The 5,830-nt window shown below is 54.3% G+C and overlaps 1 pseudogene; it reads left to right on the top strand.

Annotated features, from left to right (window-relative positions):
* Positions 1-100: 100 nt before the first annotated feature.
* The window catches only part of LOC119109399 (kinesin-like protein unc-104), a 62,272-nt pseudogene continuing 56,542 nt past the window's right edge, over positions 101-5,830 (top strand).

Genomic DNA, 5,830 nt, shown 5'->3' on the forward strand with positions numbered 1-5,830 from the left:
GTGAACATCGCGGCGCAGGCGTGACGCCCCAGCCGAGTCCACGAGCCTAGTCGGTCCTGTCCTGCGCTTGTATTCAATGGGTTAGCTTGTATCGCCTCGAATGCAGTTCCAGTGTCGGCGCTCTCTGACGGCCTGACGCTGCCCTCTGTCGCTGCCACAGGTGCAGTTCCAGTTCACGCTGATGACGCACACCATGTACAGCCCGCTGCCAGCCGACCTGCTGTCTTCCGCCTCTTCCTCCTCCGACGAGGACGAGGAGGATGCACTGCACCCCACGTCGCGCACGGTGGTCGCCGTGGAAGTGCAGGACCTAAAGAACGGCGCCACCCATTACTGGAGCATCGAAAAGCTGCGGTACGTGTCAGCCGGCTGTGGCATCCCAGCAGCTGACGTATGTGGTGCGGTCAGCTCGGCGTGGCGCGGCGCGGCGCCGTTTGCTGCTGTTGCCTGGCGCATCATGGGTAGCGGCGAATGCGGGGCTACCCGAGTCCGTGACGAATGCGGCGAATGCAGAATCAGCAAATACATGTCGTACGCAGCTCTCAAATGATAGCGCACTGTGTGTGTATCTGGTTTATGTTTTGTTAAGATAAGAGATGCAATATTTTGGGACCATGGTACCTGCAGCCCCATTGTCAGCACCGGCGGTACTGCATCGGAGTTTGGGTTGACAATGCCAGTACTTTGCCGGTACTAGGTCTGAAATTAAACACATTTGAGGCCAGAGCCACTGCTGGAAACGGTAAAACGTGGTTGACTCTAACCTGACAAATATTTCTGTAGGACGGTGGCGGTACAGGGTCCGTGTCAGGTTTTATAGCTTGTGCATCTCTAATCCGAATGTTGAGACGCGCTGGGAGGGGTGGGGCTGGGCGGCGTCGCAGCAGGGCGCCTCCTCCGCTGCTCCTGACACGGTGCTGTGGGCGGTGCTGCCGTAGCTGGCCGGCTGGAGTTGGCGCGGCAGAGCCCAGCCGCTCTCCGGGAGGAGGCGCTGAGCCCCGAGACGCCTGACCTGCCAGCTGGCGGCCTGCTGGCCAGCTGCCTGTCCGGCCCCCGGCGCGGCCGACTGCCCGCTCTGCCCGGGCTCAGCGCCCTGCTCAGTAAAATGTGCGTGTGCACTGCACAGACAGCCGACGGCTGCGGGCTTAGCTTGCTACACGCTGCAGTGCTTCGGTGCCGTCCATCGAGCGCCCTCGCCGCCAGGCCCGCAGCGACTGCCGGCAGTGGCGATGCCAGCTGGGGGCTGACGCACAGCATCGATTATCGCGGCCAGTGTGCGGCTACTCGCTGATATTAGACGGAAAGCTTGTATGAGCCGGGTCACTGAGCTAGATCCATGGGCCTCGTCGTGCTGCGATGTCGAGACCTGACTGGGAAGCGCCGGGACAGCCAGCGCCTGGTCACCGCTGCCGACACGATCACGCGAGTCCGATGGTGCCGAGATGTCGAGACCTGACTGGGAAGCGCCCGGACAGCCAGCGCCTGGTCACCGCTGCCGGCATGATCGCGCGAGTCCGATGGTGCACCACGTGGCCTGGGGCGGGTTGAGCTGGCTGGCATGACCCGTGTGTCCTGGCGCGTCCTCAGGGCACGCAGTGTCGGTCAATATCACCAGATGTAGGGTGCCGCGATGACAGGGCTTTGACAGAGCTAGCGTTAACTATATCTTGTGGCGCTCTGCCGACAGTTCCGTTTTTTGTGTTTTTGTTTTTTTTTTCGGAGCAGGGCAGTCACGTCCTGGGAATGAGGGACATGACCGAGTGGTTAGCGCCTTTTCAAGGTCCGGGTTCGAACCGTGGTTGCGCCATGGCCTCTGAGTGTTAATATGGCCACTGCAGCCGCTGGTGCTCCATAAAAGGGAGCACGAAGACGTACGTCACGTTTCCGTTAGAAAATCCTGGGATTAAACATAGTTTGGTGACATATGCTTTTGATTTCCGTGGAACATTAACGGTTGGGGATGGCCGGCACTTTGACAAATAGTGAGCAAAGGTTAACAACCGCATTGTAAGCCCTTGCGTGAGAAGTAAGAGCGCCTAACGCCTAACGCCGTTCTATTAATCACTCGATCTGACCAGATGCGGCTCGATCTGACCAGATGCGGCTCGATCTGACCAGATGCGGCTCGATCTGACCAGATGCGGCTCGATCTGACCAGATGCGGTGGGGCGTCATTACAGAGGCGTGCCGCGGACTGGTCAGAGAACGCTGGTCTCCTGTTCAGCCTGAAAACGTATGTGCCAAGGCCCATTGGACGACTGCCATCTGTTGGATAACGCGTCGCCCATTCTTGCCGCTGGTTTGGAATTGGCAAGCTTCCAGGGTTCCATCTCAAAAGTCATACTTTTAATCGCTTTCATCACTCAGTAAGAGCGAAGAGTCCAAGCGCAAAGGGAAGAACTGGTTGTATGGCTGCAATTGACACGCGCATCTGCGTATAGCCGTATTTGCAAAAGTAAACAGCTAACTGTCTGCGGACGGCTGCTGGTCACGCATTGGTTCCATGCCCATACACACAAGTTCATTGTAATAGGTCAATCATTGCTCCCGTTATGGCACTCTAAAGGTGGAATTTGATAAAAAGCGCGCTTTTTAAATTCACAACATCATACCTACCAAACCACGCCATCTCGCGACACAAAACACACAGAAGCACGCATATTGTTCAATTCTGAGTGCAACTGTGTATATCATTATGTGCTTTGGGAATAAGTTCATGATGTATGACTCCGGTAATGTAACGATGTCGGCCGCAGCGCGCGTTCTGCGGCATCGCTGGTCGCCGCCCGCCGCCCGCGCGGGTCGCAGATCGCCGCGCAGATTTCCTCAAAAAACCGTTGTAGCCCCGAAACCAGAAAAGCTAGAAACACGTTTCTGGTTTGAAAACACGCGCAATGGACGCCTCCAAAGGCTGCTGAGGTCGCAATTGCACAATATTTTGGAGAGGTATTTGCAAACAAACTTTGGGGGTTACATCATCCCCTACCAAAGCAAGGGCTAACAAGCGCCCGGTTGGCTGGTTGAATGCCATTCGTTCAGGTGCGGGATCAATTTGATGCAATTAGATATCAAAAATTCAGTGAGCTAGAAGCACCAAATTTACAGAGTGTTTGGCCTGTATGTGAAATCACTTGTGTCAAAATTTGAGGTTTCTAGGTCACGACCTTTTGGATCAAATGAAGTCAAACAAGGGCGAACTTCAGATTGGTGTCTTAAGTGCCCTAATACCTTATCATGCAAATGCCTTGAACATAGATATCCGCTCTAAGCAAAAGGCTACTGATGCTCGTTTAAGGCCAGTGGCCTTGTGTGACCCTTTAAAGTTCATGATGGCCAAGATCATACAATACTGTTTTGCCTTGTGCACCTGAAAAAGCGTCAAGCATTACGCTGGGCAGCATGTTCCCAAAAAGAAAAATGTCAGCATGGATCATTTTAGGCCAATGACCTATTCAGACGTTAAGAAAGTTCATGGAAGATGTATAAAACAGTCCCTGTTATTAAGAAATTCAAAATGAGCACCAGAAACAACTGCATGCAGCAAGCTTTCGAGCAAAAAACAGGTCGGTTTTGACCTTGGACCGTGATAGCTGACCCTAGGTCAATGCAACTTGTTTATTCAAGTTTTAATCGGTTTTAATCGGTGCCGGTTTTAATCGGTCAGTTAAGTCGGTAAAATCAGGAATTGGTAGAGACTGATTTCAGCCGGCTGAAATGTCAACCTTGCTGTGATAGGTATCATGAGATGGAAGAGTTATTGACTGTTACTTTCTTAACATAGGCTTCGCCAGCACGAGTTGTGCTGCTGAGCAATTTTATCTGTTCTCTTACCCTCTGATTTGTTTTGCACGCCCGCATGCTGCATGCCAGCTAACTTGGATGTTAATGGTTCCTTGTTGAGGCTGTGAAGTATTCACCCCGCGTGCTTCTGCCTACCAGAATACAGTTCACTTGACTGCGTTTAGCTCATGAAGCGTACACTTCGTGTTTGCTTTTGAGACCGCAGTAGGACCTTGCAAACGGCTCGTTACACTTGGTTTAAGCCAAATCCATATGTTCACCAGTAACGCCCTTTTGTCGGAGACTTCGGTATTTCGATCGCCATTGTACATAACTTGACTTTTAACTTTTGTGTTTCATCCATCCCATGTATTCTATTGATATGAGATCATTCAAAACGGTCAAATAAACTTGGGCCAAATCCAGGCAGACTCGGCCGCGAGCACACTTCACGGAATATTGTCCCGAACATACTACATCCGCCCGAATAACAGAACTGGGCGCGCAGTTTATGTGCCCAGATCCTGGCCGCAGCACACACAGCTCCAGCGCATGCCGCGCCACTTCCAGTTCAACTCCCGTAGCTTGACTTTTTCGCCGGTCCCCGTGCTGTTTCCTGTCTCACATCGTGCTAACCGCAGTCCAGTAAAGAACTCCAGCTCTGTGCTGGCCTCCACACCACCGTCCGCCGCCTGCGCCGGCCCCCACACCACCGTCCGCCGCCTGTGTCGCCCTGAGCGCCGTGTGCGCCGAGCGGCGGTGTGATCGGTGCCCTCTGACCCGACAGACAGCGGCTGGAGGTCATCCGAGAGATGTACCGCCAAGAGGCGGAGCTGAGCCCCACGGCGCCCGATGTCATCACGCACACCATGCCTGGGATGGACCCCCTTCTACGAGCGGTTCCCCTGGTTCCGTCTCATCGGCAGGTGCGTCCATCAAAGCCGGCCGTTCTGGATGTGGTTGTACGATAGCTTGAAAAGCTGTGCTGCAGTCTGTGCCCAGGCGGTGTCAGCGCACCAGGGGTGGCTCCAGGGGCAGCGTCCTTACGCTGTCAGCGTGACTCAGGCTGGCGGCGATCAGCTGTCTCGTGACTGCCAGCAGCCAGCTGACCAACGCACATGTGCCAGTAGGCCCGGGACGAGATCGAGCCCACTGAGTGGCTGTTAACACCTTGGGTACCTGAAGCCACTTCTTTCATGTGCCTTCTTAAGTACACGCTCAAGTGTTTTCTGTTGACTTGTGACATTTCAGCAGTACTAAGGCAAAATACTAGCGTTCAAAACGACATACAGCATCCAGCGGGCAGCCCCTCGCGTTCGACAGCGCCCAAATCCACACGCTGAACTTATAAGGTATAAGAAACTTACAAGCCTACATCTCGCTGTTGGGCCCGTACACCGGACCGCGCTGTCCGCTGACCGCCGCTCTATCTCCGGCAGGGGCTTTGTGTACCTGAGCAGCCTGCTGTACCCGGTACCGAAGCTCACACACAAAGGTGGCCATCGTCAACGCAAAGGGGGATGTCAAAGGGGCTATCTTCGGGTCGCCGTTCAGGCTGTGCTGGGTAAGAGCTGTCGGCTGGTCCCGGCTACCTGCCGGCCGTAGGCCTTGTTGTCTACTGCCACAGCACGCAAACGAACCAGCACAACACAGGATGCCATGCACAGCGCTGATTTGATATTTTTCACGTGTTATACCTGACATAGTTGTACATGGTTTTGATCCGGAATTGTGACCTCACGGCAGGGACGCAGCCGAGGGAAATGTACGGAGCCCATGGATGGTCCCCTCCTGAGCCAAGAGACTTACACTATGCTCCTGCGATTTTGCAATAATTCGATCCCAACTCGTAGAAGTTCGGAAACAATTTCACATTTGTCCCTCTATGGCCACGTGCCTTTGCGTAACTAGCAGGTATGGCCACGTGCCTTCGCGTAAGTACAAACAACTATGGCCACGTGGCGCTCGTGGTTGAGTGTCAGGACTCAGGCGCCCTCCCTCGGGGAGCAACTATTCACTCCGCCCTGGTTGGATGCTGTGCCGCACGGCT

The sequence above is a fragment of the Pollicipes pollicipes genome, unplaced genomic scaffold, assembly GCF_011947565.3.
Source record: "Pollicipes pollicipes isolate AB1234 unplaced genomic scaffold, Ppol_2.1 Scaffold_7231;HRSCAF=8579_pilon_pilon_pilon, whole genome shotgun sequence".
Lineage (NCBI taxonomy): Eukaryota > Metazoa > Arthropoda > Thecostraca > Pollicipedomorpha > Pollicipedidae > Pollicipes > Pollicipes pollicipes.